This window comes from Cricetulus griseus (assembly GCF_003668045.3).
Source record: "Cricetulus griseus strain 17A/GY chromosome 1 unlocalized genomic scaffold, alternate assembly CriGri-PICRH-1.0 chr1_0, whole genome shotgun sequence".
NCBI classification, from domain to species: domain Eukaryota; kingdom Metazoa; phylum Chordata; class Mammalia; order Rodentia; family Cricetidae; genus Cricetulus; species Cricetulus griseus.
The window spans coordinates 222,478,258-222,503,962 of NW_023276806.1; the positions used below are offsets into that span (position 1 = coordinate 222,478,258).

A 25,705-nucleotide genomic window follows, 5' to 3' on the forward strand; every position below is an offset into this window, starting at 1 on the left:
CGAGGTAACCCAATCACAAAAAGACAAACATGATATGTACCTCACTCATGTGGATTTTAGACATAGAGTAAGGGATTACCATCCTACAATCCACACTGCCAGAGAAACTAGTAAACAAGGAGGACCCTAAAGGAGACAAACTTTGTCCCCTGGAGAAGGTGAAAAGGTCACCATCTCCTGAGCAAATCAAATTGAGAACTTGGGAAGAGGGGGGAGGAAGCTACGAGAGTAGGAAGGGAAGAAAAGGAAGGATGCAGACGTCATGAGGAAGCAGAAAGGTTGATTAGATTAGATCAGGTTTAGATTAGAAGAAAGGACATATGATAGGTAGGATTTTAGTTGGGGGGTGGTAGGGAGGAAGGGAGGGAGAAGGGAACTGGGACTGTCATGTAATTCAATCTTGTTTGTAATTCAAATATATTAAAAATTATTAAAATAAAAAATTTAATATGCAATTTTCCACTTGGAGCATTGAGCTGGTCCTCAAAAAGTTTCTCTTTTTAAGCATTTCAGATGCTTGCTGTACTCTAGAAACACTCCACAACTTACTAGATCTCTTCACTGCTGAGCCTCTTTCATTGTCTGTATGGGGACAATACTAGTGTTCCAGTCAAAATCAAGTAAATAAATACTGCCTGCAAATTTCACAATACCTCTGATATGATACTGAGCCAGTATGTCCCCAAATTCACACCAAATGTTCCCAGCAGAGGTGCATGGTAATGGCCCCTTGCCCCTTTCTCTGAGGCTTGTGCAGGAGACCTGCTTTGGCTAAGATGATGTATGGCATGATTGAGGCAATGGACTCTACCTTCAACTCATTGCGCCACAGTCCTTCTCAGTCCATCTCCAACAGTTTCATGTGCACAGTGACCACTTTGTCCTGTGCTCAGGGACAAGAGTCTGAAAGTGGCACATCATGAGAACACGCAGCTATTCATCACCTCATCAGGGCTATTCTTAAGTTAAATCAGCATTCAAGCATACTTCCTCCTGTACCACTACCAATTAGCTAAAGAGATTATGCACTTCTTTTATTTCAATGCTTGTTCATTCATGGTTTTTTGGGGGTAGGGGTCATGACTACTAGGCAAGCACTGTGTCACATGGCTGCATTCTTGTAGTGGTATTTTGTTTGTAATCTAATAAAGCTTGCCTAAAGGTCAGAGTGCAGAGCTAAGCCACTAGTTAGCCATAGAGGACAAGCAGTGGTGGCCATACCTTTAATCCCAGCACTCAGGAGACAGAGGCAGATGGATCTCTGTTGAGTTCAAGGCCACCCTGGGCTACATGAGAGTGAATCAGTCTAAAAGAGAAACAGAGCTCACACAAAGGTATTCCCAGCACTTGGGTGACACGCCTTTAATCCCAGCACTAGAGAGGAATATAAGGTAGGCAGGCAGGCAGTGCAGTCTCAGGGCAGTCTGAGGTCTGGTGGAGAGAGAGCAGTGCAGTCTGCAGTCAAAGGATAGCCCCTTTTTGGTCTGAGCCTTGGTAGAGGTTAAGACCTCTCTAGTGGTTGGCTGCTTTGCTTTTCTGATCTTCAGCTTGAACCCCAATATTTGTCTCTGGATTTTATTATTTGTGCTAAACATCCTTAATACTTTTCCTAGTATTCTCTTTGAGGCAGACCACTAGGTTGTCAGGGCTAACCTGACCCATGATCATCCTGCATTGGCCTGCTGAATAGCAGAGGTTTTAGATCTTCACACCAGACCCAATTTGGAGTTTTACATTGTTTGATTTGAAGACAATTTACCCCCATTCTCATGAGATCCTGGTAGCACCCAAGAGTACATAGTAAGTTCGATGTCACCTCCTGCTGTCAACCCCCATTCTGGGCATGTGGTCATGCTACATACACAAAAGCCATCCCATCTGTGTGTATGTATATTCACATGCAAGCATGTGTGCACGTGTTTGCGTATGCTAGAGGCCAACTGATGCCCTTAGATGCCATCCAATCCACCTGCTTTGGGTTTTGTTTATTTTTGAGATGACCTCTCTCATCCTGCAATACCAACTCCCCTTAGAAAATGGTTTTCAAAGAGGTAAGCCTCCAGCATTTTGTACATGCTTGAGATTTTTCTTGAACTGCCTACTCCTTATCTTGATGTATGGCCTTCTTTTCAATTACAAAATCTTCAGATTGCATAACTTGCTTTTATCTGTCAGAATTCAAGAGTGGTAACTAGGGTTTCTAGCTTTTGTCTTCATAACTGGACCCAGGCTGACCTACCCTCCTGGGTTACAATGACCCTCCTACCTCAGGCTCTCCAGAAGCTGACATTGCAAAGACTGTTGAGGGCACAAGACACACACTTAGCAGCTCTTCTGCAATAACTGTGTCTGGCCCTAGATACAATTCCCCAGCATCAAAAACCAAACCAAAGGCCCCTGCTGCCTGTGTTTTAAATAAGCATAAAGCCCACTCCCATGCAGAGGTGTTCATGACAGCTATCCTTATACCAGCTGTAACTGGTGGTGCACAGAGCCACACACTGTCCTTACTGCTGCACCTCTTCAGTGTAAGGAGCCTCAAAAACAAACAATACAACACTGATGACTGGAACTAATGACACAGACCTATAATTCCAGCTACTAAGGAGGCCAGGGAAGCGTTCCCAAATCCAACCCAGACAACTTCTAGAGATCTTGTCAAAATGGAAAAAAGAAATTCAAAAGGGCTGGAGATAAATTATAGCTCAATAGTCATTTGCTTACCCAGGGCCCCAATAAATCCAGTAACAAAACTACTATGGGGTCATAATTTTGCTCTCACATAACTTGCTTAACTTATTTGGGTATTGCTCAAGAAGGACTTTCAAGCTTATCTTCAAGTAGCATATTTTGAAAACCATTATTCATGCTTCCAGGTGAAAATACACTCAAAAAACAAAAACAAAAACAAAACCCCGAAATTACAAAATCCAGATTCCCTCCCACAGTTTTAGCAGCACTAAGATTTTATTAACGAGGGACTGGTGAGATGTCACAGCAGATGATGGTCCTTGTCTGATGATCTAAGTTTGATCTTCAAGTCCATATGATGGAAAGAGAAAACCAACTCTTCAAAGTTGTCCTCTAACCTTTTCATGTGTGCTGTCCCCTTGTGCATGCATAACATACATACATGAGGAAACTTTTTTTAATTCTGAAAAAGGAGTTAACAGGTAGAAATGAGTCTATTCATTCTAAATAATAGCATAGAAACAAACAAATCAAAACTTTGCAATAGCCAAAGTAATCTCATACATTAAAAACAAAACAAAGGGAGCTGAAGAGATGGCTCAGCAGTTAAGAGAACTTGTTGATTTTCCAGAGGACTCCAGCTTGGTCCCCAGCACCCACTTGGTGGCTTAAACAGCTGTTAACTCCAGTTCCAGAAGATCTTATCACCCTCTTCTGGCCTCCTCTAACACCAGGCATATACATGGCACACATATATTGTCTTAGTCACTGTTCTAGTGCTGTGAAGAGACACCATGACCAAGGCAACTCTTATACAAGAAAGTCTTTAACTGGAGGCTTGCTTACAGTTTCAGAGGCTTACTTAGTCCATTATCATTATGGCAGGGAGCATGATGGCAGGCCGGAGTGGTGCTGGAGAAGTAACTAGCTGAGCGCTACATCCTGACCCACAAGCAGAGAGACAGAATGCACACATGCCTGGTCCTGGTGTGGGCTTTTGAAACCTCAAAGCCCACTCCCAGTAGCAACACACTTCCTCCAAGGCCATACCTACTCCAACAAAGCCATACTTCCTAATCCTTTTCAAACAGTGCAAATGGTCAAGTCAGTTATACCCAAAACATGTACAAAGCTACCACTGAAGAGCTAACAACAGACAAAATTGCTCCACCCGCTCTATGAATCTTCAGCATCCCTACACCCTCCCTTCTTCCTGCATCTTTTGGGTCCCCGGGTAGTATCGACCTAACCTCCCTACATCATTTTCTGAGAAGGTCTTTCATCACCATACCAAATAAGATGCATTCAAGTTGAGTATCATTCAGTAGACTATCTGATGACTAGCACCACACATTTCTGTGACATGTGTCAAAGTCTAGTTTCGACCAGGACAGCAAAGATGGACTTCTTCCAATGTAAAGCATTTGCAAGAAGGAGAAAGCTGAGAAGCAGCAGACAGAAAGTCAAAAAGTTCATATTCAGCAGGTCTTTGGCACAAACTTAGTGCTGAACATCAGTGTTCTGTAACATTAACCTGTAAGTAAAGCATTTAAAGACTTTTAATCTTTAAGATGGGAGGAGTCCGTTACCCTATACTCCTTTCGGTCTCTCTCTCAAGCCACTCTTACACTTCCCCAAGTTAAGCCTGGCACCTGCACCCATTCCTAGGACTCCATTTGGGACTCAGGAGTCTGTAAGCTCCATGGCTTATCAACCACATGCTCATGCAGGATTCCAAACCTTTCCTTCTCATCCGACCAGAGCAGGCCTGTTTCCAACCCTGAGGAAGAAAGGTCTAAGTTCTCACCTTTCCTCTGTGTTGTGAGTTTAAGATGTCTATCAGGCACAGATAACTATTTTAGTGTGTATATAATTATTGTTTTCTATGTAGTAAAGACATTCCCCCCCCCAAATCCGGTGACAGTTTCTATGCATTTTATGCACATTTGTGTGGACCTACCTTCTCTTAATTCCCAAAATTATTCCCCAAAATAATTTGGAAACTTTCAGTTTCTAAAGCATAAAGTGTGTCTATCAAGTAATTAATTTTTCCTAATTTTTAGTTTTGTTACTACACATGAAGGTATTATGGTTCCAACATTCAACTTAAAATGTATCTCTTATTAGGAGTTACAAACTAAGCAAAACAGCATGGGATGTTCAGTTATCACCAAGAAAAGGAAAACTCAGCTAGCTGCCCAGATAGCTCAACAGGGAAAGGCACCTGCCCCCAGGCCTGGTGACCTGAGTTTGAGCCCAAGACACACATAGTAGAAGAAAACAACTGAGTGCTACAAATTTGTTCTCTCGCTTCCACAACTGTTTGGTAGAGTGCCTGTACATACTTGTGTACACATACACACTCTTCTAAAGAAAGGAAACCTCCACTAAGAAGGCTATTTTAAGTAAACAATAAAATACCAAAACATAGTGAGCTTCATGAGATTGAGACAGTTTAATGGAAGGGATCTAAAGTATATGGAGAATGATACAGGGGAACGAATGAGAACAAAGACAAAGAATCAGGCTACCAAGTCAGACATTTGACCCTACTTATTAGCACATGAGAAGGAGGGGCAGGTAACTCAAATACCAAGTCATTTCTACACTGAAGAAGCAGAACAATCTTCCTTGGCAGTGGTTCTTATATTACTATTTTCTTAGGACTTATACTTTTGAAAATTATCTCACTAGGCTGGGAATGTAGCTCAGTGGTGGAGGACTTGCCTAGCATACAAAGAGTTTGAGGCTTCCCCAGGTTCCATCCCCAGCACATTGACCCCAAAAGCCTCCAAAGAACCAATTTACTATATTGTATTTTCAGCTGTCTATCTATAAATACATGTGCACTACAAAAACTGGCAAAAAAAACCAAAATGAACTTCTTAAAGATAATCACTACTAACATGTAGTTGTCTTCCAAAATGGCACACTCACAAACTCTATACATTAAATATTAATTTTTAGTATGTTTTGTATTTTAACACACAACACAGTATTACAGAAATGCAAATATTTACCTAAACAATGCTAAGACAGTCATCCGCAATAACTCCAACTAAAAATGAATGCACAATAAGAAGGCACTAAGCCAAGTGGTGGTGGTGCACGTCTTTAATTCCAGCACTTGGAGGCAGGGGCAGGCAGATGTGTGAGTTCCAGGCCACCCTGATCTACAAAGCAAGCTCCAGGACAGCCAAAAGCAACATAGAGAAACTCTTTCTCGGGGTTAGAAGGCATGGGGGAGGGGTCATTAAGCTATTATCACTTTTTGTATCATTAACAAAACACTTAAAATCAGGCTATTTCAAATTATACATCATTTTCAAAGTTTCTGTTACATAGTTTGCTCTTGAGAAATTGTATTTAGTTGGCACCAGAGATGGCTCAGCAGTTAAGAGGACTCAGGACGAGTTTCCCAAACCAGCATGGTGGCTTCCAACTCCAGTTCTAGGAGATCGAGTGTTCTCTTCTAGCCTCTGTGGTCACCAGGCACACATATGGAACATACACATACATGCATGTAAATGCCCATACATGAAAAAGTCTTTTAAAATTATATTTACTTAAGATTCTTTCTAGCAATGAGTAGGCATACTTCTCCATCTCAATAGAAGTGGCTTATTTTAAAACATCACAGATTTCCGTTTCTGGGAACACTGCTAGTGAAGCTGAAGATTTCTGGTGTTTTCTACTCTAGTTAGCCCCCCCTCTTTTTTTTTTCCATGTGAAGAAATTTTTCTTTTCCATTAGTTTGCAAGCCCTCTTTGCTAGTCTAAAAATTAAATTTGCTTGTAAAAAAATCTTTTTAGTTTGTCATTTGTCGTTTAGTCTGTTTATAATATTTTATCTTAAAGAAGTTTTACAATTCTGAAGTAATTGGACTGTCTTCTTTTTTCTTTTGTTTGGTTTTTCGAGACAGGGTTTCTCTGTGTAGCTTTGGAGCCTATCCTGGTACTCGCTCTGAAGACCAGGCTGGCCTTGAACTCACAGAGCTCCACCTGCCTCCAGAGTGCTGGGATTAAAGGCGTGTGCTACCAACGTCCGGCCTGGACCATCTTCTTTAGAGTCTATATTTTTTAGGTATTAAGTTTCTCTACTCTGAGACTTGAAATTGTTATTTTTTGGTTAGTAATTTTTTTTTTCTAGAAAATATTTTAAAAGCACACAATTTCACCTAAAATCACCACCATTTTACAACTTTACTTACTTTTATCACTGCATGCTTTATACAAACTTAATATTGACAGCCTGTTTTCAAAGTTATTTTCTGGCACAGGACTTTAAAAAAATATTAGGTTATTAATTGGTTTTAAGAATTCTTGCAAGGCCAATGAGTCATAACATCATCCTCAATGTAGCAATAGCCCCAAAGCTCCACAACTGCTCATGTCCACACCACCAGAGCCTAAGTACCCTCGAGTGTTTTCTTTTTCCTTCTCTTTTTTCTTTTTGCTTTTTGGTTTTTTGAGACAGGGTTTCTCTGTGTAGCCCTGGCTGTTTTGGAACTCGATTTGAAGAACAGGCTGGCCTAGAACTCATAAAGATCCACCTGCCTCTGCCTCTGCCTCTGCCTCTGCCAGGATTAAAAGTGTGTGCCACCACTGCCTGGCTTCTCTGGTGTTTTCTGGGAGTCAACCACAGTTATGTATGATGCATTCTGTTGTAATGATCAGACATCAATCCTTAAAGGTGTTCTCCCTTTAGTCTCTACTAATCTTTCTCTCTAGTTTATATAAATTAGACTTTCAGGGTGAGCCCTTGGTTAAAAGTTAAACTCCGAGATCACCATCTTGCTCTAACCTCCCACCTGGGACTTTATACCTTCTTAGCCTTGATAGAAACCACACGAAGTCCAGGACCCTTCTTTTTTCTACAACGAGGGTTAAAACGTCAGTACTTACATTTCACAGGGCTTTGCAAAGATCTGAAGTGGAAGGATGCACGTGAATGTTGACAGGCGCACTGTGCTAGGCACTAGGGTCAGATTTATTCTTCCCTGTCCCTGGGTAAAGGTCAGTCTAGTGGAAGAAACCACGTGTCATCAGAAGGTTAAGCCCTGAGATAGTACCATAGACAGGACATCGTGAGGACCAGGGAAAGCTTCTAGACAGGATGGCAGGCAGGGCCAGCTTTCCCGAGATGGAGATGCCTAAGCTGACAAGTGGTAAGAAGGAAAGAAAGAGGCATGAAGTTCACACAGAACACAACATGCAATCAAGCTGAACATGAGTGGAAGCAGGAAAGCAGAATCATCTTTCTTCTGTCTGTTTCCCAAGGGAAAAATTAAATGCTATCTATCAAACTCAGGCTTTTTAGAATTCTGGTGGTTAAACATAAATGGTGTGCTATGTTTTATAAGGTAGTTCTCCAATGTCCACTGCTTGTGTTTAAAAGTTATGACATTCCCACGGAATCCATATACTGTAAGGGCTTAAAGAAAACTTAGATGGTATCACTTTAAAGACCACCTTTAGGTGCTCGCTGCCAAGACTTAAAAGGATTGAGTTTGGTTCCTGGGACCCACAAGCTAGAGAAAATAGACTACTGAAGTTTGTCTTCTGGCTTCCACATGTGTGCTATGGTGCTTACACATGTGTACTGTGGATCATGTACATGCAAGCATGTCTGCTTACACATATTAAAAAGATGAATTTAGAGCTGTCCCTTAACATAGATGGTTAACAGCTTTCTCTCCAGGCATATCAAAAGATAATTTCAAAATGAAACCACTGATCCCCCAAAACAACTTATCCTATGATTTCTTTGGTAAGGGTAGAAAGACTACGCTTTGGGGCTTACACAGGGCTCAAACTGCAAGTAACTCATAACTTTTGGGGGCCCTAACATTAAATCTGAAGAACGCCAAGTAACTTTGCTTGACTTAAAGTGTGTTCCTTTAACTTCATTTTCCATACTGAAATGAAAGTATGACAGATACCCTTTATCTTCTCACAGAAACTTTTGGTACAACTGGGCTGGTCTATGATCCCAGCAGCAAACAGCCTTAAATATGAACCTGCTTTACTTCAAAGGCAAAGGGATAAAAACAAGTTTTCATCAATAAATAAATAAATAAATAATAAATAAATGGCCAGGTGTTGGTGGTGCGCGCCTTTAATCCCAGCACTCGGGAGGCAGAGGCAGGTGGATCTCTGTGAGTTCAAGGTCAGCCTAGTCTACAGAGTGCCAGGATAGGCTCCCCAAAGTTACACAGAGAAACCCTGCCTCGAAAAACCAAATAATAATAATAACAACAATAATAATAACATAATAATAATAAATAACTGGGAAAGTTTGAATAGTGACCCCTTAAACTAGAATTATCACTTCACATTGTTTGGATTTCCACAACTAAAGAAACCTTCAACATTTTTCTTCTAGGACGTAGTAACTAGTTATGGGGGTTGTGGGGGAGACACAAGAAAGATGACAAATTTCACTCTCGAGAAGCATGCAACATAATAAAGTTTGCACTCTTAATTAGCTCAACAAGACTCAGATAGGCTGTTTTCTGCAGTCAAAATTAGGGGGAGTAGTAAAACCCTAGGATTAATTTAGTCAGTCCAAACATTTCATTCAAGGTACCATCTCGATCATGTTCTATGTCATTTAAGGGATACAAAGTAAAGGACTTATTCCCTTGTCTTCAATGATCTCATAATCAAAATGTACGGGAAATAAGTCTGCATGGACAAAATTAAATGGAGTAAGAAGGTGGAGTTCCACAGAACAGAGTCTAAGTTGTGTCTACCTGGCCAAATCAGCTCAGAAGGATGCAGCATATGAGGAATTCGGGCCACACCTACCAGGGCCTGACCATAAGGCTCCGGAAAGACAGTTTACAAACTGATGAAGCATCCTAGCATATCTAAAGTTGGCTGGCTTTTTGGCAAAACAGTTCTTTAAAGCTGATGATAATGAGGGGAGAAAAGAGAAGAGGTTAACATTTTTAGAAATCCCTTCAACCTTTCCTACCAGACTTAGTGAATGCTCCCCCAAAACCTCCAAAAATGGGCATAACAGAGATAAAAACAAGCCAGGCTTGTGTTTGTACACTCAGAATTTAAATCTCTGAGATACAACTGTTTCAGCTTGCTATGAGAAGCAACGAATATAAATTTTAAGTAAAAAATAAAACCTAACATCTTGAAACCTTTTCAAACAAAGAAAAACCTTATCTCCCTTATTTTTTCTAAACTTACAGTTGCTTTTTCAGTGTGTTAGGTTTAGGTCCTAGCAACTTAAAAGTAAAAAAGGAACTCAGCTCCTCTTCTGTCGCCCCGGTAAGGGCCTTTCTTTCTTTCTTTCTTTCTTTCTTTCTTTCTTTCTTTCTTTCTTTCTTTCTAAATCAGGGATCATTTATTCCACTCTTAGCCTTTGGCTGTTTCAAGGATACTCCAGCCAAGAGCAAGCACACACACACACAGAGCAACTACAAACCCACTTGAACAACTTGACTGCATTTCACCACAAACCACCCCCCCAACGACTTCGAACTAACAGCAACCACCAGCACCAACGGTGACCCCGTCGGAAGGGGGCAAATCTTCCTTTCTGGCGGACCTGGCTCCCCTAACTTTGGAGACGAGGCTCCGGGGATGAGAATCGCTGCACAGGTGACAGGAAGGAGGGGAGGGGGCGGCGTTCAGGACCACGCGGGGTTGGAGGCTCCAGCAGCGCGAGCCCCAGGCCACGGGACCCCGACTCGGTCCGCCTGGCCCGGCGCCCGGTTACCTTGGGGGTCAGAGCGCGCGCTCCCGCCGGGCCCGAGGGCGCGCCGAGGCCGCCGCGCTGGGCCCAGCCCGACTCGAGAGCGCCGGCGGACGCCCCGGGGCTCCGGGCGTTAGAAAAGGCACACCGCATCCCCGAGCGTCCGCCCGCCCTCCAGGCCGGCCCGGCTCCCGGGGAGAACCGAGCCCGGGGCCCCACTGTTACCCAATAATCCCGCCCCGCACCGTCGCAACAAAGCGAGCCCCGGGCTCCCCGAGAGCACCGGTCCCTCGGCTCCGGGCCCAACCGGACCCACTAGGGCCGCGGGGAAGGGAGGGGCGGCGCGCGAGGTGCGGAGGCCGGCGCCACAGGCCGCGGGGAGGCCGGCTTTTTCCCAGTGCGTAGCCCGGGCCTGGCCCCGCGAGTCCCGGCCCAGGCCGATCCCGGCCGGCCGGCCGGCCGGGTGACTCAGGCCACCCGGGCCTGCCGGCTCCGCTCCGCTCCGCCCTCGGCGTCCTCCGCCCACGACTTCCCCGGCCCGGCCGCCATTCCGCCTGGCCGCGGCGCGGCGCGGCGCCTGAGGCCTCGCCGGCAGCCGGGGCTCGGCCTCCGCGGCCCGAGTCACTGCGACGCCGCGGCTCCGCCGGGGCCTGCGCTACCTCCCGGCCCCTGCCACCACCACCACCGCGCCGCCCGCCGCCGCGGGCCCGAGCCGCTACTCACCCGCATCTCCGGGCGCCCCCCGACGCTCGGGCGACGGCGTGCAGTGCTCGCGGGGGCCCGCCGAGGTCTGGCCGCGTCCCTCAGCGCCCCGGCTGCCCCGCCTGGAGCTGCGTGCGACACGGCGCCCGCTCCTCCTCCTCCTCCTCCTCCTCTGCCCGCCTGCCGGCCCTCCTCCTCCTCCTCCTCCTCCTCCTCCTCCTCCCGCCGCCGCCTGCACCACGCAACCTCCGCCCTCTCGCCGCCGTCCGTCGGTCCGTCCGTCCGTCCCTCCGCCGCTCCCCGCCCTCCCGGCTTCACCGGCTCTGGCGGCCACGGGGCGAAGCGGTGGGGGAGGGACGGACGGAGGGACTGAGGGAGGGAGGTCGGAACGCACCGCCATCGGCGTCCGGGGCGGGGGAGCCGGGAAACCGTCACCGCCTTGGCCGGGCCGGCGGCGGCGGCGGCGGCAGCACCGGAGGGAGGGACGGGCCCCCAAACCGCCCGCCTGCCCGCCCGCCCGCGGGCCCCGCTCGGCGGCGCGGGCCTTTCTACCTGCGAGCCATGGCCCCTGCTTCCTTCCCCAAGGCCGAGCCAGGCGCCGACGGACGGACGGACGGACGGACGGACGGACGCGCGGCCGGATCCTCCGCCAGGTTTTCCCGCCGCCCTCGCGTCGCGTTGCGTCGGCCCCTCCAGTCTCGGCTTCCCGCCACTGGGGACTCCTCGTGGGGGGTGAGCTGAGCTGACTGAGGTCGGGGGCTGCGAGCGGCCTCTGAAGAAACTTCCGGAAGCGGCTGGGGGAGCGGGCTTCCACCTCCCACCCCGGCCCCGCTGCTGCGCGCGTATCGTACCCCGCCGCTGACACGGGCCGGGCCGAGCCGAGCCGAGCCGGGTGACCCCGCCGCTGACACGGGCCGCTCCGAGCCGGGTGACCCCTCCGCTGACACGGGCCGCGCCGGTGTCCCAGGGTCCTGCAGCGGAGCCGAAGCGGCGTCATCCCCCGACCCCCGGGTGAGGAAGTCCGCGCAGGCTCGAGAGACGCGGGGCCTCTGCCACCCCTTCCTACCTGCAGGCCTCGTGGGTGGGGGTCCCCTGCCGCAGCTCCAGCTGGCCTGCATACCGCGCGCGCGTGCGTGCGTGCGTGTGTGTGTGTGTGTGTGTGTGTGTGTGTGTGTGAGTGTGTGTGTCCATCCATCCATCCCTCTCTTGACTACATACCGTGTGTGTGTGTGTGTGTGTGTGTGTGTGTGTGTGTGTGAGTGTGTGTGTGTGTGAGTGTGTGTGTGTGTGTGTGTGTGCATCCCTCTCTCGACTACATACCGTGTGTGTGTGTGTGTGTGTGTCCATCCATCCCTCTCTTGACTACATACCGTGTGTGTGTGTGTGTGTGTGTGTGTGTGTGTGAGAGAGAGAGAGAGAGAGAGAGAGAGTGCCCCTCTCTTGTCTACATACCGTGTGTGTGTGTGTGTGTGTGTGTGTGTGTGTGTGTGTGTGTCCATCCATCCCTCTCTTGACTACATACCGTGTGTGTGTGTGTGTGTGTCCATCCCTCTCTTGACTACATACCGTGTGTGAGTGTGTGTGTGTGTCCATCCCTCTCTCGACTACATACCGTGTGTGTGTGTGTGTGTGTGTGTGTGTGTGTGTGTGTCCGTCCATCCATCCATCCCTCTCTTGACTACATACCGTGTGTGAGTGTGTGTGTGTGTCCATCCCTCTCTCGACTACATACCGTGTGTGTGTGTGTGTGTGTGTGTGTGAGTGTGTGTGTGTCCATCCATCCGTCCCTCTCTTGACTACATACCGTGTGTGTGTGTGTGTGTGTGTGTGTGTGTGTCCATCCATCCATCCCTCTCTTGACTACATACCCTGTGTGTGTGTGTGTGTGTGTGTGTGTGTGAGAGAGAGAGAGAGAGAGAGTCCCTCTCTTGTCTACATACCATGAGAGAGAGAGAGAGAGAGTCCCTCTCTTGTCTACATACCGTGTGTGAGAGTGTGTGTGTGTGTGTGTGTCCATCCATCCATCCCTCTCTTGACTACATACCGTGTGTGTGTGTGTGTGTGTGTGTGTGTGTGTGTGTGTGTGTGTGTGAGAGAGAGAGTCTCAGAGAGAGTGTCCCTCTCTTGTCTACATACCGTGTGTGTGTGTGTGTGTGTGTGTGTGTGTGTGTGTGTGTGTGTGTGTCCATCCCTCTCTCGACTACATACCGTGTGTGTGTGTGTGTGTGTGTGTGTGTGTCCGTCCATCCCTCTCTTGACTACATACCGTGTGTGTGTGTGAGTGTGTGAGTGAGAGACTGTGTGTGTGTGTCCCTCTAATACTTTCTGCAAACTGAAGTGTGTGTGTGTGTCTCCCTCTCTAATACTTTCTGCAAACTAAAGTAGGCCCATCCTTCAAACTTTTGTGAGGTTCAATTTTGGATAAGGTTGGAATTTGCCATTCCACCCTGGGATGGCATGAATCAGTGTTGTTGTTGTTGTTGTTTACACCCAGAATAATTTCATCCACTGGAAACTAGCTGTCTTGTGTTTGTAATAATTCAGTAGTAAATTTGGCAACACCACCTTGGCCGTAGGTGAGAGGCTAGAGAAAGTAGATTTACCCCACACCTAGTTAGAAGCAGCTGGGTTTTTTTTTTTTTGTTTTGTTTTGTTTTGTTTTTTAATCCCGGTTCAGACCTGCCATCTAATTTTCCTGAACAATCGAGGAAAGATTTTTTTCAGTTAGCTTATCATCTGGGCAAAAGATGTATTTGGTGTAACTTCCTGTTTTCAGCAAACTGCAACACTGCAGATTCGAATGCACCACTTTTGGGGCAGAAATCCTCAGCCGACCTGACAGTCCCATAGCCTTTGGTTTGTCTTAGGCAAAGCCTCAATAACTCAGTCAAAAGAAACTTAGATGTATTTAGTAACTTTTTTTTTTTTGTAGATGCATGGTAAGGGTGGAGAATTAGAAAAAGAAAAAGAAAAAAAAGTTTGTCACTTCTTGTGTATTTTGGCTTTCATTTTAAACTGAATTCCCGTGTGTTCAAAGATAATTTACCTCCTCTTCATATTCCCAAATCTTGTGTCTTCAATCATCCGTTCTATGTGGTCTGCTTTTCTGTGATTTCCCACCTCTAGACATGAGCTGTGTGCATCAATTTTTGAGGGTGTCCTCCAGCCCATTTGGCCCTAAATGCCAAGTTTTTAGTCCCACTGAACCCATTGCCCACTTGTCACTGTCTCTGTCCCTTGTATTTAAGTCTTTATTACCTACTGTCATCTTCAGTGGCTGGACTTGCTCATTCACCTATGTCCACTTTGCAACCAGATTGCATCTGTTCTGAGCAGATAACCCTACCAGACAGTACAAAAAGATGTAATAGTAATTTTACTTCTCAAAACACCCTTCATCTCTGTGTCAGCAAACCTGGTATCTATCAGGATGAGCCATTTGGAAAGATAGTGACACCAGAATTGAAGTTCAAAACAGTTCCACAAGGTTCTAGCAGGCCAAAGTCAACGAGATTAAAATATAGCTTCAGAAATTAGAACCTATAAAATAGTTCGAAAAGCTCAAGTTCTGCTGTTTTTTAAATACCTCATTGCCAGCTTCCCATATGTGCCCTTAGGTGTGCCTTGGAGACAGTTTTTTGTTAAGTTTGCCCATTCCTTCTGCTTTGTACTGGAAGAACCCTGAAGCCTGCCCAAAGCAGATTTAGCACTAGTCAAATGGAGGAGCACTGAGTCATTTGAACAGCCATCGGAACGATTATTTCTAAGACTTGGGTAAGGAATTAGCCATCTGTGCAAAGGAAGTGGATTTCACAGGTTGCTTTCCAAACTGACTTGGCTTCGGCTTTACCCAGAGATATAATTACTAATTCAGAGGCCCCTTCCAGATCCAAGAACCAAACTTGGGAGGTAAAGAGCAAAACCAGAATCTGAAACTAACAGAGTTTACATTTTGTTTTTAACCATTATTAGCTGGGTAGTTTTGAGCAACTTCTCAGTGTTTCATCCTCATCTGATATGGGGATGATAACTAACTCATGAAATTGTTAAGTTAAACATGGACAGATATTACTGATGATGAAAAGTCTCTAAAGACCCAGTGCCTGAGTTTGGAAACCACAGATTTAATGACCCATTCCTGTTCTTCTGTCCAAGTTTCAAATGCTATAACCCTAAAATTTTCACTATTAAGCTTTACAGTATATTCTAATAAATCTCACTTGTTTTGAAGCAGTGTAATTTGTAATTTTTTATGTATATTAGTGTGCTGCCTGCACATATGTGTAGGCAACGTGTGTGCCAATACTGTCTGCATGCTGAGGAAGGCCAGAAGAGGTTCCAATTACTCTGGACCTAGAGTTACAGACAGTTGTGGTCTACCACATGGGTACTGGGAATTGAACCCAGGTCCTCTGCAAAAATAAGTTGTAGACTGAGTTTGCCTGAGCCATCGGCCAAAAAGTTTATAATTAATATAATCATCTGTGTATTTATTTGGGACTAAACAGCTGGAGGACCAGGTGGGACAGAAGCTCTGTCTACAATAAGTGCTCTTAATCTCTGGAGCCATCTTTCCAGCTTTCAAAATAGTTATTATAAAAGGAATAGGCTGGACATAGTGGTAAATGCCCTTAATCCTAGCACTCCAGAGGCAGAGAAGTGTATCTCTGAATTTAAAGCCAGCCTGTTCAACATAGTTCGAGGCCAGCCAGTGCCACAAACTGAAACCTTTAAAAAAAGAAAAGGAGAGGGAGAAGGGATTGACATCTGAAGCAAGCTTGTTCCTAATTTGAACTAATAAAAAAAAAAAAAAAAGGGATCAGTCAAGTAAATCGTATTTTTGAAAAGTACGATTCTGAAGACATTTTTTGCTGACGTGTATATGTGAAGAGTATGTATGTGGATGTGTGTACATGTATGTGTGGAGGTCCGAGGTGTCTGATCCCCTGGGGCTGGAGTTACAGGTTGTTGTGAGCACCCCAGTGTGGGGATTAAACTGGGTCCTCTTCAAAGTAGTACATGCTCAGGAGGCTCGAGTATCCCAGGCTGGCCCCGATTCTCTTGCTGGGATTATAGGCAGGTACTAGGTGTTTTAAAAATACGGTGATCTCACTATGCTGCTCAGGGTAATTTCCCACTCCTGTGCTCTTAATGAGTCTCCTGTCTCGTCTTCCAAGTAGTTAAGAGCACACATTTCACAGGTACTTTGACAAATGGGGCCGGGGAGACGGGGAGGGGGGGGGGGGGCACACCAAACCAGAACATCCAATGACAGAGCTGCAGTCTCTGTAGCCCTCACAGAGCTACAACCATTTTCTTAAGTATTTTCAAAGAATCTGACCAGCTCTGCAAAAATCTGTACAGTTTTTATACCGAAGCTGTTGTTGAGCTATACTTGAATTCCTGTTCTTAATAAAACAATAGCCTAAACCCCACAATACTGTTCTCACACCGCCAGTCATCACGGAATAGCCATCTTTCCTATCCGTTTTCCATTCCTCTTTTCCCTCCTCCTCGCTGCTTCTGTCCTTGGACCCTCTTCATGTTTCTCTTTTGGCTCAGCTGTGTTCTGCCCATCTGGCTATTTTTGGCTCATTATTCAGACCACATTCCACCCCCTTTTGGAGTATTCCCAATGGAGGGGCCTGAAAGTTTGTTCTTTATCTTTGGACGATGTTCAGAGCAAAATGGGAAGAATAGGGTGGTAGTCTTTTATGAAGTGTGTTTTTTTTTTTTTTTTTTCTCATTACCTTCAGGAGGTATGTGACTTTTCTCTCTGGCAGAGTGTCAGTTACTTTTCTGTGAAGAGACACCGGGATCAAAGTGACTTTTAGAAAGCATTTAGCTGGGGGCTTGCTTGAAGGTGAGTCCATGGCCATCATGGTGGATAGCATAGTAGCAGGCAGGCAAACATGGTGCAGAAGCAGTAGCTGGCAGCTTAACCACAAGTCAAAAGCGTAGACAGGTAACTGACTACAATGGGGGGGGGGCTTTGAAACCTTCAAGACCACCCCCAGTACCACACCTCCTCCAACAAGGCCACACCTCCTAATCCTTCCTGAACAGTTCTACTAACTGGGGACCAAACCTTCAAAAACATGAGCCTATGTGGGCCATTCTCAATCAGACCACCATGAATGGTAAGTCTGGTTGTTTTACCTATTTATTGCTACGTCTCAACCTTCAGATTCTCCTTTCATTTCTTTTTGTATTTCTTTGCAGGACATGTGAGGACATCCTGCCTCCTGACTTGTTAGGCTCTCCTTTACCATGACAGTGACAGCACTCTCTGGTGTAAGCTTTTTCTCATCATCTCAAAAAGGGACCAGATCCAACAAAAGTGCTGCCCTTGGAGGGACACAGCATGAACTAGTCCATGTATTTTTTTCAATAATCATTTGTTTTATGTGTATGCATCTGTGTGTACCATGCATGCAGAAGGTCAGAAGAGTTGCATACTGAATCCTCTGTAACTGGAGTTGCAGGCCCTTGTGAGCTGGCATGTTGGTACTAGAAATTGAATTCAGGTCTTCTTCACGACCACTAGGTGCTCTTAACTGCTGGACTGCTCCAGCCCTTGTAGTTTTTTCAAATTTATTTAATCCAAATTACAAAAGATACATTATTCATGGTTTTTTAAAAAGAAAAACCAGTTCCTCTTAGAAAACAAAACAAAACAAAACAAAAAAAACTTACGTTAACACATAGTGCCTGGTATTGGTGGTGCACACCTTTAATCCCAGCACTTGGGAAGCCAAGGCAAGCAGATTTCTGTGAGTTCAAGGCCAGCCTGGTCTCCAGAACGAGTGCCAGGATAGGCTCCAAAGCTACACAGAGAAACCCTGTCTTGAAAAACCAAAAAAACATAACATAGCAAAGGTTGCAAACAATAATTCCAGTATGATTACTAACAATAGACACATAACTGGCTAGATTACAATTCTCATAATTTCAATTCAATCTAAAGAATAAAATGTTCTCCTGGTGGGTGAAGTATGAGTAACTCCACAGTTCCCTCTCTTAAAGTCCAATGCATTGCTGCTCCTAATTTCCAAAGATAAGTTTGAGATGCTACGATCGTTGAGTACTGAATACCAGCAGCAAAGCTTTTGTCCAGTTCCTCGTATACTGAAGGGCTTTGGCCACCCATCACCTCCATGGTAGTGTTCAATTGCTCTAATGAGTCCTTTTCCCCTAAAGGGGGAAGTGTCTGAGGCAACAGCAGAAATGACTTTTGAGTGGCGAAAATGATTTCCATGTCCCAAGATGTAGTTCGGATAAACTGGTGCTAGACATTCATCCCTTGGCTGGATCCAAGATCATTAAAACTCAAGAGGTCTGGGAAGTTGATGCAACAAGTTTGTGGAGAAACAAGAAATCACCAGTTGTAGTCTCCTTCCCTTCTCAGGCTGCAGAATGATGACATCAGAGGGTCAGAAACACAGCTTCAGCAGATGTCATTGGAATTTGTTTGGGTAGGGGCTCCAGCAGTCACAGTATCATCAGGTCTGGCATTCCTCTGCGCCATGCACCTCATTTTCTTCCTTCGAGAAAACATAAACATGCCCTCGACACCATATTAAAACAGGACCAGGTCCTTTCCATAATCCAGTGCAAGGATCTTTCCATTTGACTTGAGGGAAAGTCACTCAAGTGCCATCATGCCAGAATCTATCTGTGGCAGATTGCTCATGGGCATCTACAGTCAGAAAATTTAAAATGAAGAGTGCATGTTTTGTGGAGACTAGGGGTACAAATCCCCTTTACTTATTTTTTGAAGTGTTTTCAAAACTCCATGGGCATGTCAATTGCATGTTCCATTTGAGTCAGTGTTTATCTAGCAGCCTCCATGAACTGTCTAGAGAACTAGGGTCACAACTGCCCTTAAAAATCTCATTGAGGGGGGGTCAAGATCTCCTATAGACAATTTTAAATAGGGTCATAGCTCCCAATAATTTTTGAAAATTATTTAGAGTTTGTAAGTAGTCTTTTTCTAATCCAAGCTGTAAAGCTTTCATTAGCTGGCATGGTCTCATTTGCATTTTCACAGACCTTTGCTGAGTGAAGCTGAGCAACAGCCCTTTGAGACTTTGTCATAAACTTTTGTCAAATCTTGTATTAACCTCCATTCTCTAGATTTCTTTTTTAACCACGAAAATAAGAATTTCTGCATCCTCTCCTCTGCTAAAGGCTATTCCTACACAATCCCTGGGCTCTCGGGCCATGTTGTTGGCTTTGGCCATTTCCTGCCAACTGGCTCTGGCATCTGGCCTTGGGAGGCGTAGACATTGTCTGACCTGATGCCCTTTTTGACTGCATCCAAAGCAATTCCAAGGAAGTCCTTTGCTCCTCCTTTGCCCTAGGCCATGATTAATTTGTTGGAATAAAACATCTTTAACTGAAATCCCTTGTAATACAGCATACATAGTTAGCCCCGGAGTGTATGAGGGTCCAACATCTGAACAAATTCAAATAAAATCAGAGATAATCTGCTTGCTTTCTAAAAGTCTTTGTGGCTCCACCCTCCTGCCAGGAATTTAGCAAACAGGAGGCCTCGGCTTGCCTTTGCCCTCTGGGCCTGGGTCATTTGTGGCTTCGGCTGCTTGAAAAGTCAACTGCCACCATTGTAGTAGCTCCGAGACCATGGCACCCACAGGTGCTGCTGACCTAGAGTGTGTGCTGGCCACACCTTCGCTTTCCCAAGTCTTAGAGAAGCTCTGAGACAGCTGCAATGGTGACTTGTGTGGGGGAGGGATATTTACAAATTCTAAAAATGTCTGTTCTTCTGCTTTACTCCAGTTCTCCTGGCTATTAAAATATACCCAAATAAATATACAATCATCTGACTAATATTTTTGTTTCATATCTACAATTATATATATTTTTACTCCTGAAATTAACTCACCCAATTTCACTTTTATCTGAGTGCTCACTTTACACTTTACACCTGAGGTGCCCATTTGTGGCATCCATCACTTCTGTCCCCTGTGTGGAGGTCCACGTTGTGGCCTGTCTTTGTGGTGCCAGCGTGTATTAACCCGTTGTTTACTTGTATTGTGAAGGTACTACCAATGACACTAGAGGGAAATGGCAACTGGTTAGAGTTTACTTTGAGTCGTAGATGCTTAGGACACAAGCCCACCTGACCGAATTACAGGAGTAGATGTAGAGAGTAAATATAAACCTGTCAAGATTTAAAAAAAACAAAAACAAAATCCAGGGTGTCCGTGTCTTGTTAAAATTCTTTGCTAGGGACAGACTTAAAACAACACCTACCCATCTGTGGTTGTTTGAATGTAATCTGGCCCCCATAAGCTCATAGGGAGTGGCACTATTACAAGGTTTAGCTTTGTTGGACTTGATATGGCCTTGTTGGAGGAAGTGTGTCACTGTGGGGGCGGGCTTTGAGGTTTCCTATGCTCAGGATACTGCCCAGTGTCTCAGTCAACTTCCTGTTGCCTGCAAGATATAGGACTCTCAGCTCCAGGACCACATCTGCCTGTATGCTTTCGTGTTCCCCATCGTGATGGTAATGGACTGAACCTCTGAAATCGTAAGCCACTACCCCAATTAAACTTTTTCCTTTATAAGAGTTGCCAGGGTCCTGGTCTCTTCCCAGCAATAGAAACTCTAAGAAATCCTCCTCCCAAGGTACTAACGATAAACTGAAGCACAGTTCCACTCAGGGAAACCAATGATTTTTTGGGCTTCCTCACAGTGCCTAGGTGAGGGGATACTTACAGGAATGTGTGCACACCTCCCGCAACTCCCAGCACTCTGATGACACCCTTTGGAAGGCCTCACCATCCAGGGGGAGCAGAAAGGATAGGTGATAGGTAGGGTTTTAGTTGGGAGGGGGATGGTAGGGGAGAGCTGGAGGGAGAAGGGAACTGGGATTGTCATGTAAAACAATCTTGTTTCTAATACAAATTAAAAAATCTGCAAAAAAAAAAACAAGAAAAAAGATTTTGCAGGAATTTACAAGTTTATCCTGAAGCTTTGCCTAGCCTTTAACTTTTCAATACTTACATCTTTACATATATATTTAATAGACAGTCATTCAATATGATAATAGGTAATACAAAAAGGAAGTTCCAAGTGACAATACAATAGATAATCAGTGTTTTGAGATTTTCTTTGCAAATAATTGCATAAGGTATATAAAAATCATTTAGTGGGGCTCTCTGAAAATAGCATAGATTTTATGAACATATCCACTACTCTGACCTATATTAACAAAAATATGAATATAAAGTTTTGCTTATATCTTAGTTACTGTTCCATTGCCTGAGACACCATGACCAAGCCAACTTATAAGAGAAAGCCTTTAATTGATGTCTTGTTTACAGTTTCAGAGTGTTGGTCTGTCATCATCAAGGCGGGGTGCATAGCAGCAGGCAAGCAGGCAAGCAGGCAAGCAGGCAAGCAGGCAAGCAGGCAAGCAGGCATGGTCCTGGAGAAGTACTGGGCTTGGCATGGGCTTTATAAACCTCAAAGCCCACCCACAATGACACACCTCCTCCAAGGCCACACCTCCAATCTTCCCAAACAGTTCTGCCAACTGGGGCCCAAACATTTATATGAGTCTATGGGGACCATCTTCATTCAAATCACCACAGCTTATTTGTCTATTTTTACAGTCTGAAACAATATGAGGAGGCAGGCAATGCCAGGAAAAAGCCACAGTGCTTCTTGTGACAATCATGTCCACTTTACTCTGTTAACTAGAAAGTCACCAACCACGTATTCAGAAGAAAAGAAAAGAGGAAAAAAGAAAAAAAAATTGGACTCCACTTAACAAAAAGATGTCCATGTATTAAAACCACCATAAAGAATGTTTACACCTGGACTGCTGCCATGGTTTAGAGGTGGGGCCTCTTTTAGCATGCTTCAGACAAATTGGATAATTTTATCTATACAAATCTTGTTTTTAAAGGATGACAGCCCATGTATGGCCATATGGCTCCAAATTCCAGGAATCAGCTTGTGGACATCTTTGGGTATATCCATTATCTGCCTTCCACACCCATGACAATTCACAGTCCAAGGTGCAGTCTAGATGGATCACTGGCCTCACTTACTTGCAGAACACCACTCCTAATTTTTTATTCCATCCGAGGAACTTTTTTCCTTTCTTTTTTCTTTCTTTTTTATTACATTTATTATTGTGTGTGTTTCAAGTTGTACCCCAGGTAGGAGACATGAGATACACAAGTTGACCCTTCTTGACTGAGACCCTAGGGTGTGAAGTGTCTCTAACAGGCCCTTGATGGCCTTCTTATATCTCTCCTCTGTTTCTGAAGCTATAGAAGGTCATCCACATATCATAACAGGGTGCTCTCTGGATACTTTTGCTGGGAAGTCAGGAGGTCAGCACCCAAGGCCTCATAAAAGGGGTGGAAAAGCTTTTAAATCTTTGTGGCAATCTCATTCAGGTCAGTTGGCCCATAAACCATCCATTGGGGTCTGTCCAAAGACAAAAATGGGCTGGCTCATAGGTGCCAACAGGAGGCAAAAAAAAAAAAAAAAAAAAAAAAAAAAAAAAGGTATTCTTTAAGTCCAGAACTATGTATAGTTGTTTCTCTGGTGGCAGGAGACTCAGGAAAGTTTAGGAATTAAGAGCTAGAGATGGATGGTCTCTACCGTTTTGTTGACCTCTCTGAGATCCTGCACTGGTTGGTAGTCCTGGGTGCCCAGTCTTAGGATCTGGAGCATGGGGGCTTTCAAAGGAGAATGACAAGGGATAAGGAACCATGCTTCCTGCAGCCTGTTCATGTTTAGCAATCCCCTGTTTGGCTTCCCGGCTCATAGGATGTGTTTGACCTGAACTGGCTTAGCAGTACTTAGGAACTGGATGACAATGGGCACTTGGTAAGTGGCCAATTCTGGTGGGTTGTTCTTAGCCCAGACCCCTAGGGGTCCAAATTCTGCAGGTATCCTGAAGTTTGAGAGTCATTTTCAGGTGCTAGACTTGGTTGGAAGAAGTATTCCTCCAACTGTGGGCAGATCAGAAAAATATAAGTAAGATGGGTGGGTGGTGCCATCCCCAAAGGATATGGCTACCCATAGTTTTTGTAATAAATCTCTCCCAATTAGGGGATGGGACAATCTGGAATGACTAACAGAAGTGGATCACAGTACCTTGTCTCAAATCCACCATCTAGGAGTTTGTCCAGGGCAAGAGGTCAGTCTGTCTAGTAGCCCATTGGACAATCGTCTATTAAGACATTGCTGGTTCAAGTGGTTCTGACCGAATGGGCCATTCGTTTGTCGACCAGGAATTTAACAGATTTGCCTCCTACCTTTAAGGTTACCCTGAGTTCCTGGGGGCTCGGTGGAATGAAGACCCAGCCCTGTTAGCTCTCACCCAAATAAGGTATAGGGTGTCCTTCTTACCTCTTCCGCTTTGGCTGTTCATTCTTCCAATGATCTTTTTGTTTACAATAAGCACACTGGCCCTTCTCTAGCCCCTTCCTTTCCTGGTTTCTCTGCCTTCCCCCTCTGGATCCTCTCATTGTTCTCCCTGAGAACTTTCACTACTGCTTGGGTCAGTGTTTTATTCTGTTTTTCTTCTACAGAGTCATGGCTATTACAAGTGTCCTGAGTAATCTCCAATAATCGGGATCTGTTCATACCCTCAAGCCCTTCTAACTTCTCAGGTTACTTTCTAATATCTGGGGCTGACTATATAACAAAAACAATATTGGCTACTCATTGGTTTTCTGGTGTGTCTGAGCTTATGGGGATGAACAGCCAGTAAGCCTTGCAGAGGTGCTCCAAGAACCTGCTCCAAGTGGGTGATTCTTGGGGCTCTTGTATTTTTGTTTCTGAGACGGGTATTCTTTGTATAGCCTTGGCTGTTCTGGAACTGGATCTGTAGACCAGGCTGTGCTCAAAGTCATGGGGACCTGCCTGCCTATGCTTTCTGTATGCTGGAATTAAAGGTGTGTGCTACTATCACCTGGCTTGGGATTCTTGCATTATCTCACACACCTCAGACAGATTGATATGTTTCCTGGCAACTGCCTTCAATCCTCCTAAAAGGGCCTGGCAAAAATCGTCTAGCGTCTCTTTACCTTAGTGTTAGGGTCCCAATTAGGTCAGGAAGAGGGGGAAATCTGGTCAATGCTACACCACCCGGCAGTGGTCTCCGGCCTGGCTGACTTGCAGGTTTCCTACTCTTTAGCCAGATTCTGTCCTGCTCGTCCTCATCCAAGAAGAGGGTGGCCATAGTTTTGAATTGTAATGCAAATATTTGTGTTTTCCAATGGTGACTTCTGTGAAAGGGTCAACGCACAGGTTGAGACCCACTGAGTAAGCAGAATACAAAACTACAAAAGCCAAAAACCAAGGTGAGTACATTTAGGGACTTTCCCAGATCCTGGAACAACAGACTAGGTCTCTGATGCATTTGGTCTTTGTTCCCGTTTTGGCAAATGTTGGGGCCTACATGCTTGGTTTTAAGGTCAGAATGGTGTCTCTAACTTGGGGTCTTTTGTGGTCTCTCTGTGCTGCTTAGTGTTCAGCAAATTGACCCAAATCTAACATATTCTGGGAAGAAGAGATCTCAGCTGAGGAAGTGGCTCTATTATTTTGACCCATAGGCGAGTCTGTGGCGGCATTTTCTTGATTAGTGGTCAATACGGGAGGGCTTAGTTCATTGATGGTGGGAACAGACTGAGCAAACCATGAACAAGCAAGAGGTAAGTGACACCATGGTTTCTGCTTCAGTTCCTGCCTCTGGGTTCCTGCCTTGGTTTCTGTCAGTAGACTGTGACTTGGGATATGTAAGCCAAATAAACCCTTTCTTCCCTGAGTTGCTTTTGGTCATGCTTGTTTTATCGCAGCAATAGAAATCTAACCATGCAATCTCTTTTCTCATTGTCATCTTCTCTGGAGAATCATGACACATCCCCCTTGTTTAATCCTGGTATGTCTGTCATTTTATCATGAATGTCTGTTATTTTCCATTTCTCCCTCAAACTCTGCATTTCTATTCATTCTCTTATACCTCTTGGGGGCCTCTGAGATAGGGAAGGTGAGCTTCACCATACAGTGTCCTGAGCTCCTCTCAGCCTCAGCTCCAGTGACATCACCTCTACTGCCAGGGCCACTACTCTGGAACATTCTTCATCAAATTACTTAGAGCTGTTTCTGCTAAGAAAGTTGAATGGGCAGTACTCTCTGCTGCCATCATAATTTCCATTTTATCCCTCATTCCTACAATACCACATAACCAAAGCAACAATAATACTGTATTTTCAATCGCTTAAAAACATTTTTCTTCTCCCACAAAGGTTAAACCAAGAATCATCAAGCTCCAGCAATTCTGGGTACATACTCTAAAGAATTGAAAGCCAGGGCTCAGACAGACACTTGTCTATAGCAACATTATTTATTTTAGCCAACAAAAGATTCAACTCGAATGTTGGCCGGCACATGAATGGATAAACAAATGTGGCCAATCTGTAAAGAGCAAAGGTGTTATGATCCAGGCTACAACATGGATGAACCCCGAAGAGATTGTGCTAAGTGAAACAAGTCAGACATAAAATGGCAAATACACATTATTCTATTTATGTGAGATATCGAAAAGGTT

The 25,705-nt window shown here is 45.0% G+C and overlaps 1 protein-coding gene and 1 long non-coding RNA gene across 5 annotated transcripts in view; one reads left to right on the plus strand and one right to left on the minus strand.

The window, feature by feature from the left end:
- Positions 1-11,793, minus strand: part of Cul1 (cullin 1) — a 65,485-nt gene extending 53,692 nt beyond the window's left edge. The window contains exon 1 of one of the 3 annotated variants that reach the window (XM_027389800.2): positions 11,659-11,793. The gene's annotated coding sequence lies outside the window, so the exon portion shown is untranslated. Of the gene's footprint in view, positions 1-7,595; positions 7,696-11,127; positions 11,261-11,658 lie in introns of those variants that run through there. The other 2 variants (XM_027389799.2, XM_027389801.2) reach the window with 2 other exon arrangements.
- A 3,802-nt stretch (positions 11,794-15,595) lies between these two features.
- Positions 15,596-25,705, plus strand: part of LOC107977431 — a 39,549-nt gene continuing 29,439 nt past the window's right edge. For both annotated transcript variants that reach the window (XR_004771788.1, XR_003479946.2), the window contains exon 1: positions 15,596-17,400. This is a non-coding gene — a long non-coding RNA (uncharacterized LOC107977431). The remainder of the gene's footprint in view (positions 17,401-25,705) is intronic.